Below are 8,858 nucleotides of genomic sequence, written 5' to 3' on the forward strand. Positions count from 1 at the left end.
TTCCCCCGTTTTCTTCTTGAGCAAGAAGACTAGTGTGCCAGGTTTTTGCTATTGTACGGCTGACCATGTTTTGAATACAGTTAAAGATACAAGGCAAAATAAGCAAAAACAGTAAAATTACACCCCGAAGTCCTATGGCATAGATCACAATGTTCCTCAGCCATGGCCCAAGTCCTAAGCTTTTAAGCCATTCACCAATTCCTAATCCTTCTTCTTCCTTGAGACTGTGAAGTCCCTGTTGCAGTTCTTTTATCTTAGTGGGAATGGACACCGAATGATCAGACAAATTCATGCAACACATTCCCTCAAACTCTTCACATCCATGCCCTTGTGCTAAGAGCAAAAAATCTACAGCAGCTTTATTCTGCAAAACAGCATGGTTAACACTCTGCACATCTGCGGTTAGCATGTCTAGAATTTGTGATGTCTTGTTTAGCTCATCCTTTGCCCAGCACCCTAATTGCTTTGCTAAATTCATAGCTTTATTGGCAGATCCTCCTGGCAAGATAGTTGAAACTACCACTTGTTTGAATGTACCCCAAAACTGTGGATCTCCTATCTGGCTGCAGTCTAAGTCATGTATGCTACGTCTCTTCCTGTTTGAATTTAGACTCAGCTGCATTAGCAAGGATACGTTAGGGTGAAACAATGACAATTTCCCCAAATGACAGGATCCACCCTGTGGTTTGGCTGGTATACCATTCCACGCCCTGTCTCCACAAATCAAAAATATTCCTATGGGTAATTTCATTGGTGCGGTGATATTTGTGCCGTTACATTGACTGTAATGCTGCGGAGAGAATTTACTCACATTCAGGGATCAATCTAGGGTGGCCCATGTTTCTTTAGGTTGGTTTAAATTCTGAGCATCCGAAAATTTGAAGCTAAACCATCCGCCAGCTGTCGTGTTAGACATACTGGCGTTTGTACTTCCAAAAAGATCCAATTCCTCAGGAGGAGAATGCAAAGAAGTGTTAAGTGTTTGGATTAGTAAGCATTGGCGATAACCATCACTCTGACTTGCAGTATACCCTTGTTGTACTGGCAGTGTGATGTTTGACATGTTAGACATACATAAGGTTTGATTGTTTATCAAACTGCAAAATTCTCCAGGAGACCACAGCGGAAGTCCCACCAGGCATGTTCGAAATGGGTTAGTGACTCCTCCAAGACTAAGACAAAGCGATGATTGGTTAGTTTGATTAGCAAGTGTCACCCATAAATTTTCTCTTGTTTGACTAAAGTGTGTTATTCCTACTGCTTCACTTGCTACAGCATTGAGCAGTATAACAAGAACAAACCTCATTTTTCTTTCTGCTTGCTTTGTTTTTCCTTTCTTCGTTGTCTTTTCCCTGGTTTGCTAGATTGTCTATTGTAAGGCTGAGTCAGTTTTTGAATATACTAACTCTAAATCAGCATCCTTGCTTACAGGTATAGCATGAGGTAAGTCTGAAGGCTCACTGATATCCTTACTCAGATGAAATCGTTCCCTTTTTTGCCTTCCTTTTCTTATCTATCTTCAATCTTGCTGCTCCTAATTTTACTGGTCCTGCCACTTGCAAACTCAATTTTTGCAACTTTTCAATGCAGCAATCTAGTGCTCTATCAGGATTCCTCTTGAAGGGTCCTACAATTGAATGCTGTGTTAAAGGTACTAATTTCCTACACCTTATAGAAACTATGCGTGATTTACTTTGAACCTTAATTCTATTCACAATACATTGTACCTCCCATCGATAATAAGCAAGAATTTTCTGTTCAGGAGACTCATAAAGATTTAAAGCTATATATGCATTTTGCCCTGTTTGTCTCCTTAATTCATCTTGCCAGCTTTTACCCCACGTGTACTCGTGCTCACAAGTGTGACACCACAAATCCCACAATAGTGATTGTTCTATCCAAAAAGTTCTATCACAACCCCCACAACGTAGGGCTATCCAAGCAGCACAATGTGGATTGTGACAGTCAAGGCAATGTTCTTTCGCTGGATTTGTTAAACGAAAGGTTGATAATGAGTCAATAAAACCAATCAGCTCCTGGGCTGTCCGGTAGTGATGTGTCAGTGCTCTGTCCACCGCTTTCGAGTACCCCTTCAATTGTAACAGTAGTGGTTGTCGGACTAGAAGCAGTTTTTTCCCCAGTCGCTCCTTGTCCTTCTCCGTAAGGCGATCCACCAGATGCTGCATCAAAAACAGGTTTAGTCCACTTAGCAGGCACCCACAAAGGCCCTGTAGGTGAGGAAACACAAAGATACCCCCGACCCCAATATAATACTTTTGCAGGTTTTTCCCATAATCCTGTACTCGGGTTCTTATACTTGACCCAGACCTCTGTTTCCTTAGTAGTTTCCTGACTTGACCTCGGGTGATGTTTAATTGCAGGGGGGGGTATCGTCTTCCCCAAAAATACATAAATGGTTAATCACATACAGAACCTTAGCCAAACATGCTTGTGGATCTCTCAAATCTTGATGTTTTTCAATATACTGCTTAAGGGTGCCGTTTGCTCTTTCCACTATTGCCTGTCCAGTAAGGGAGTATGGAATACCTGTCACATGCTTAACAGACCACTGATTCAAAAATTTCTAGCACTTACTAGGACTCTAGCACTTACATAAGCTGGACCATTATCCATTTTGATACTCTTTGGTACTCCCATAACAGCGACGCAACTTAACAGGTGTCTGGTAACGTATAAAGCTTTCTCTCCTGCCTGAGCCGTAGCCCATATGTAATGACTATATGTATCTATAGTGACGTGCACATACTTGACTTTACCAAATCTAGCTATGTGTGTAACATCCATTTGCCATTTCTCATTTATTTCTAAACCTCGAGGATTAACCCCGATGCCTAAACCTATTCCACCATTATGATAACTACATGTTGGACATGCTCTAACAATGGCCTTGGCTTCTGACAAACTCAGCTCAAAGTGTTTTGCTAATCCTCTTGCATTTTGATGATACCTACTATGTGCTTCTCTGGCCAATGTCTGCTTATCAATAGGACAAGAATTATCAATGGGTAGGGTAACCAATTTATCTGCACGTTCATTCCCTTCTCCTAAACCTTCAGACCATTTATGACTCCTAATATGAATCACAGAATACGCTGCTTTTCTCTCCCGTAAAGCTTTCCTTAACTGTATCAGTAACTCATACAATCATTTATTATTCACTTCCTTAATTGCCGCTTCCTCTATTTGTCTGACTACTCCTGTGACATACATAGAGTCTGTGACCACATTTAAAGGTTCCTGTAAGTTGGACACTGCCCATACTACTGCTAACAATTCCAGAGTTTGTAAGCTATCTGCAAGGTCTGCTGTGAGGAGTTGATGCTTCCATTGTCCTTTTTCTTGCCAGGTGACAGCAGCACGCCTTGATTTCTTTCCTGCATCTGTAAAAGCTGTAATAGCTCCTTCTATGGGGTATTTTTCTCTCAAAGGTCGAGTGATCCAGTTCCATTCTGTCATCCATTGCAAAACTCTAGGCACTAATTTGCTAGTCTCTACTTTAGCAAATGATGTCAATAATGCTTCCTGTAAATCCTTCAAATTAATCAAGTACCAGTCCAAGGTTTCTTCTTCCATAGGCAATCTAATGCTAGCAGGTTCTCGACCATCCACTTCAAGAATTCTGAGACGCCCCTTTTTAATTAATGTAGCCAATTGTTCAATTTTTGAAGATATTGTTTTCTTATGCTGTAGTGGTGGTGACAACCATTCCAACACCCGTATCTCCCCCGTTTTCTTTTGTAGTTGAGAGAGAGCACCAGGCAAATGGCAAGGGCTATTCCAAATAGTAAGGTCAATGGGATGATCAAGTTGTCGACGAGACACATACCCTTGCTGTACACAATTACTAATTTGCTGCAAAGCAAGATGATGCTCCTTTGTCAGGTGTACAGGAGTAGTAGGGTCAACGCCCTTTAACAAAGGCCAAAGGGTTTCTAATAAATGATTTGGTATTCCCACAATGGGCTTCAGCCACTGTAAGTCTCCCAGCAACTTCTGTGCATCGTGTAGAGTCTTAATGTCCAATTGTAATTCAAATTTTTGAGGTATTACTATCTGATCCGTCAAAGTCCATCCCAAATATTTCCAGGGCCTTGTAGTTTGAATTTTCTCTGTAGCAATAACAAGTGAATATGCAGCAAGAGTATTTTTAATGCTGTTAATCTGTAAAGAGGAGAATGGCTGTTGCTGTGCAAACAAAATATCGTCCATGTAATGATATATTATAGTTGCTGGCCATTTGCGACGTAGTGGCTATAATGCAGCATCAACATAAAGCTGATATAAAGTGGGGAAGTTGCGCATGCCTTGCGGAAGAGACGTCCATTCAAATCTTTTATCCGGTTCTCCACAATTTATTGCTGGTAAAGTAAAAGCAAACCTCTTCATATCATCAGGATGCAGCCCAATAGTGAAAAAACAATTCTTTAGGTCAATAATTAAAAGTGGCCAGTGTTCTGGAATCATAGCTGGATTTGGAAGACCAGGCTGTAAGGCCCCCATTGGTTCCATCTGGTCATTTACAGCCCTCAAATCATGTATCAAACGATATTTCCCTGATTTCTTTTTGATTACAAAAATAGGTGTATTCCAAAGGCTCGTGGATAGTCGTAGGTGTCCCTTTGTATATTGTTCCTTTACCAATTCATGGGCATGCATAAGACTCTCCCCTTTTAATGGCCATTGCTTAACCATCACCGGTGTATCCGTTTTCCAGGTGAGTGGAATGGGGAAAGTCCAAGCAATGGCAATTACCCCAAAGGGTGCTGATTAGTTAACACCACTCCCAATTGTGTTAAAATGTCCCTTCCAATTAAACAGGAAACTGTAGGAGGCAGTTGAACAATTGAAAACACAGCAGATACTTGTCGATTCTCAATGCACACAGACAAAAGCGGCGATCTGCTTGCCAATGTAAATCCTCCTACTCCTGTGAGCATGTTTGATGATGGAAATAGAGGCCAATGTTGTGGCCACGCTTCTGGAGAAATGATGCTGGTATCTGCTCCTGTATCCAAAAATCCATAAAGGGTTATGCTTTGATGCCCATAAGTAATTAAAACCTTTTGCTTTGATCTATTTTGTAAATCCACAGTCAAAAGTGTAACGCCAGTAGAGCCAAAACCTTTTTCATTCCGTGTTTGCCCAGTAAATGATTGCATTCCCGATGTCATTTGTGATAGTGGTACCAATTGTGTGATGTGTTGTCCTTTTGTAATTTTAATCGGAGGATAAAGGGTGTAAACCAGGTGAGATGGACGAGAGTAAGGCCTACGATGACGAAGGCAAGGAGGAAGTGGAGAGAAAGAATCGGGTCAGTGCAGGGTTGTCAACAGAGAACCCGCCTCAGGCTCACTTGACTAGTGTTTGCCCGATGTAAGGGATGGCAGAGAATAGGTTTGTGATTACTGCAGCTCCTAAGAATGATATTTGGCCTCACGGTAGGACATATCCTACAAAAGCAGTTGCTATGAGGGTTAGGAGGAGGATGACTCCAATGTTTCAGGTTTCTTTGTTTAGGTATGTGTCGACGGAAGGAGACCAGGACATCAATTAGATCATCACAGGCCCGATTTTATTGATTAGTACAGCAGGGTAAATACAGTTCATAATGAGCTTCATACATATTGCAAAAGTTGAGCTCAGGATTGGTTAGTTACATATCAGCAACTACGCCTACTTCTGCATTCTTATGGTTATACTTTTGATACTTTCTACATATTCTCAGGAAGAATCTCTCTTCCCTATCCTCATGTTGCGGCAAGGGCAGTCTGTCCGTGCCTGTCATTGGACACCGACTGCTGACTTCTCCTTTCAGCTTACTGACTGCTGACTTCCCTCTCTCAGCTTAACCAGCAGCATTACGTCAGCATGGCCTTTCTCAGCTAACCAACTATTAATAATATCCTCCACAGGTATAAGCCGTAGTAGAGTCCTCGGCCGATGCGTAGGTAGATGCAGATGAAGAAGAAGGAGGCTCCGTTTGTGTGGAGGTTGCTGATGAGTCAGCCGAATTGTACGTCTCGGCATATGTGAGCGACAGAGGAGAAGGCTAGATTGGTATCTGCTGTGTAGTACATAGCTAGCAGAAGACCTGTGACGATTTGAGTAATTAAGCAAACGCCTACTAGATACCCAAAGTTTCATCATGTTGAGATGTTTGATGGCACTGGGAGGTCGATTAGGGCGTTGTTGATGATTTTGAGGATTTGGTGGTTTTTACAAAGGTTGAGGGCCATTGGTTATTTCTGTATGTGGATATGAGGATGATGAGAATGGATAAGGCGAATGATCCTAAGTAAGCTTTGATTAGGCCTGAGTGGAGGGTGGTGGCAGTTTTGGTTGCTATTAGTTGCAGGCTGGCTAGCCCCTCTGGACCTAGTATTTTGTATCAGGAGAGGTCAGTTAGGTGGGATGCGATGTTTTCTCCTCCTTTGAGGAAGTTGGTTATACTTAGGCAGTGGGTTAGGGGGTTAAAGTATCCTAGGGATGTTGAGAAGTTTTAGAAGGGAGCTTGTTTTGTGAGGATGAGTGTTTGGTCTATTTTTGAAATTTCTAGAACTAAAGCAATGCCTAGGGCTGTTACAATTAGGGAGGTTATTTTAATAGAGGGTGGCATGGTTATTGGAGGGGTTTTTGTGGGGATGATGAATGAGGTGATGAGGAATCCTGCCAGGATGCTTCCCAGCACAAGGCGAGTGACAGGGGAAGTTACTGCGGGGTTGTTTTCACTTACTGGGGTCAAGGGCGGAATTCAAACAAAGCCGGTCTGTACTAGTACGGTTATGCGGATTGTGTGTACCGTGGTGAATGATGTGGCTAGAAGGGTTAGGAGTAGGGCTCAAGTGTTTGAGGAGGATGTGTTTAGGCTTTCAATTATTTGGTCTTTTGAGTAGAATCCTGCTAGGAACGATGTTCCTGTTAGGGCGAGGTTGCCGATGGTAAGGCATGCAGTGGTTGTGGAGAGTATTTTTTGGAGTCCTCCTATTTTTCACATGTCCTGTTCTCCATTTAAGCTGTGAATGATGGAGCCTGAGCATAGGAAGAGCATGGCTTTGAAGAATGTGTGAGTTGAGATGTGGAGGAAGGCTAGTTCAGGTAGGTTTAGTTCAATTGTGACTATTATTAGTCCTAGTTGGCTTGAAGTGGAGAAGGCAATGATTTTTTTAATGTTGTTTTGGGTGAGGGCGCACATGGCTCCAAATAGTGAGGATAAAGCTCCTAGGCAGAGGCACAGGGTTTGGGTGGTTTGGTTATTATTGAATAGAGGGTGGGTTCGGATAAGTAGGAAAATTCCAGCAACTACTATTGTGCTGGAGTGGAGTAGGGCGGATACGGGCGTTGGCCCTTCTATTGCAGCTGGGAGTCATGGCTGGAGGCCGAATTGAGCGGATTTTCTGGTTGCAGCTAGGATGAGACCTAGTAGAGGTAGTGTAGGAGATTGGGATGGGGTAGGAAGTTGTTGGATTTCTCAGGTGTTTGTGGTGGAGCCTAGTTGTGCTATGCAAAGGATAAGTCTGATGTCTCTGATTCAGTTGTAAAGTACGACTTGGAGGGCGGCGGTGTCGGCCTCTGCTCGGCCGTGTCATCAGCTGATTAGTAGGAAGGTTATGATTCCAACTCCTTCTCAGGAAATCAACAGGACAAATAGGTTGTTGGCAATGATTAGGATGAGTATGGTGATTAGGAAGAATAGTAGGTAGTTGTTCCCAGAATTCAGGGAAGATTCTTTCCTTCTACAGTTTCTCCTGAAATAATCTGACTGTCTACCTTGACCCTTGACTGAGTGCTAAAATAGTGATCTTCCCATTGCAATGAAATGCAAACTCCAAAGCAGTGAGTGTCTGCTCAAGAACCATGGAGATGCTGCTGTGCTGTTTCACAACAGAAATGCCAGAGCTCAGAGGGATTTTGGGGAAGATTTTCTGGGCAACAGTTTCCAGCAAGTTTAGAAGAATTGGTGCATGCAACTGATTTTTTTTAAAAAGTACCTGAAGGAGAGGATTTTAGAAGCATTTTTATGGTTTTGGTAGAACAGTAGCATTGAGTGTTAAAGAAGAACCTGCATTTTCTTGGTTATGTTTTTAGTCATTTACTGGCAAAACAGGCCAAATTGTAGGCACAACCAAGAACATTGTCCTGATCTCTTGCTGGCTGTGTGAATGAAACGTGTCTCCTGGAGGGAAGTTGGCAAACAGGAAATCAGCTTGTTTGGGTTTACTTGTTCTGTGGGATTCAACAGCCCAGGCAGTTTTCTCACAGCATCTGACTCATTTCCCGTGCCCACTACAGGTCACCTCAGGCGTGTATTCAGCGGTGCTGATTCTGAGCTGAGTGAGAAAGGGACATTTCATGTTCCTGGTGTTTAAGAATTCTAGAGCTAGCTGTCACCTTGGCCAGTAGCAGTAGAGGACCGGCTAGGGAGACCGAAAGAAAATCCATTTTGATGCCTTCAACAAAGGTAACAAAGGCGTAAGTGGATAGTTCCTAGTTTCCCTCTCAGAGTCCTGAAGAACTACAAACTCAGTTTTGCAGAGAAAATGTCACTTGCTGACAGCAGCCAGAGGAGAAAACTGAACTAAGAGCAACATCCCAGAGAGTAGAATTAGCCCAGTTCAATTTAGTCAGAGAGACTGAGAATTCTATTCCTGTCAATTTAGTGACATCTCCTTAGAAGATGCAGTTGTGGAACAAGAAGGCCATCTTGAAAAGGTGGATGCTGTATTTGAAGTCAAACAGGCAACTTTTTGCCTGGAGAGCTGCGTGGGCCAAAAGGAGCCAGGGGTGGTGGCCTTGAGTACCTGAAGATGAGACAGCGTGTGGCCAGGTGGCCAAGAAAG

The 8,858-nt window shown here is 42.8% G+C and overlaps 1 pseudogene; it reads right to left on the reverse strand.

Moving 5' to 3' along the window:
- Window positions 1-5,188: 5,188 nt before the first annotated feature.
- On the reverse strand, window positions 5,189-6,890 carry LOC132087232 (cytochrome b-like; annotated as a pseudogene).
- Between the last annotated feature and the right edge of the window lie 1,968 nt (window positions 6,891-8,858).

The sequence above is a fragment of the Ammospiza nelsoni genome, unplaced genomic scaffold, assembly GCF_027579445.1.
Source record: "Ammospiza nelsoni isolate bAmmNel1 unplaced genomic scaffold, bAmmNel1.pri scaffold_55, whole genome shotgun sequence".
NCBI classification, from domain to species: Eukaryota; Metazoa; Chordata; class Aves; order Passeriformes; family Passerellidae; genus Ammospiza; species Ammospiza nelsoni.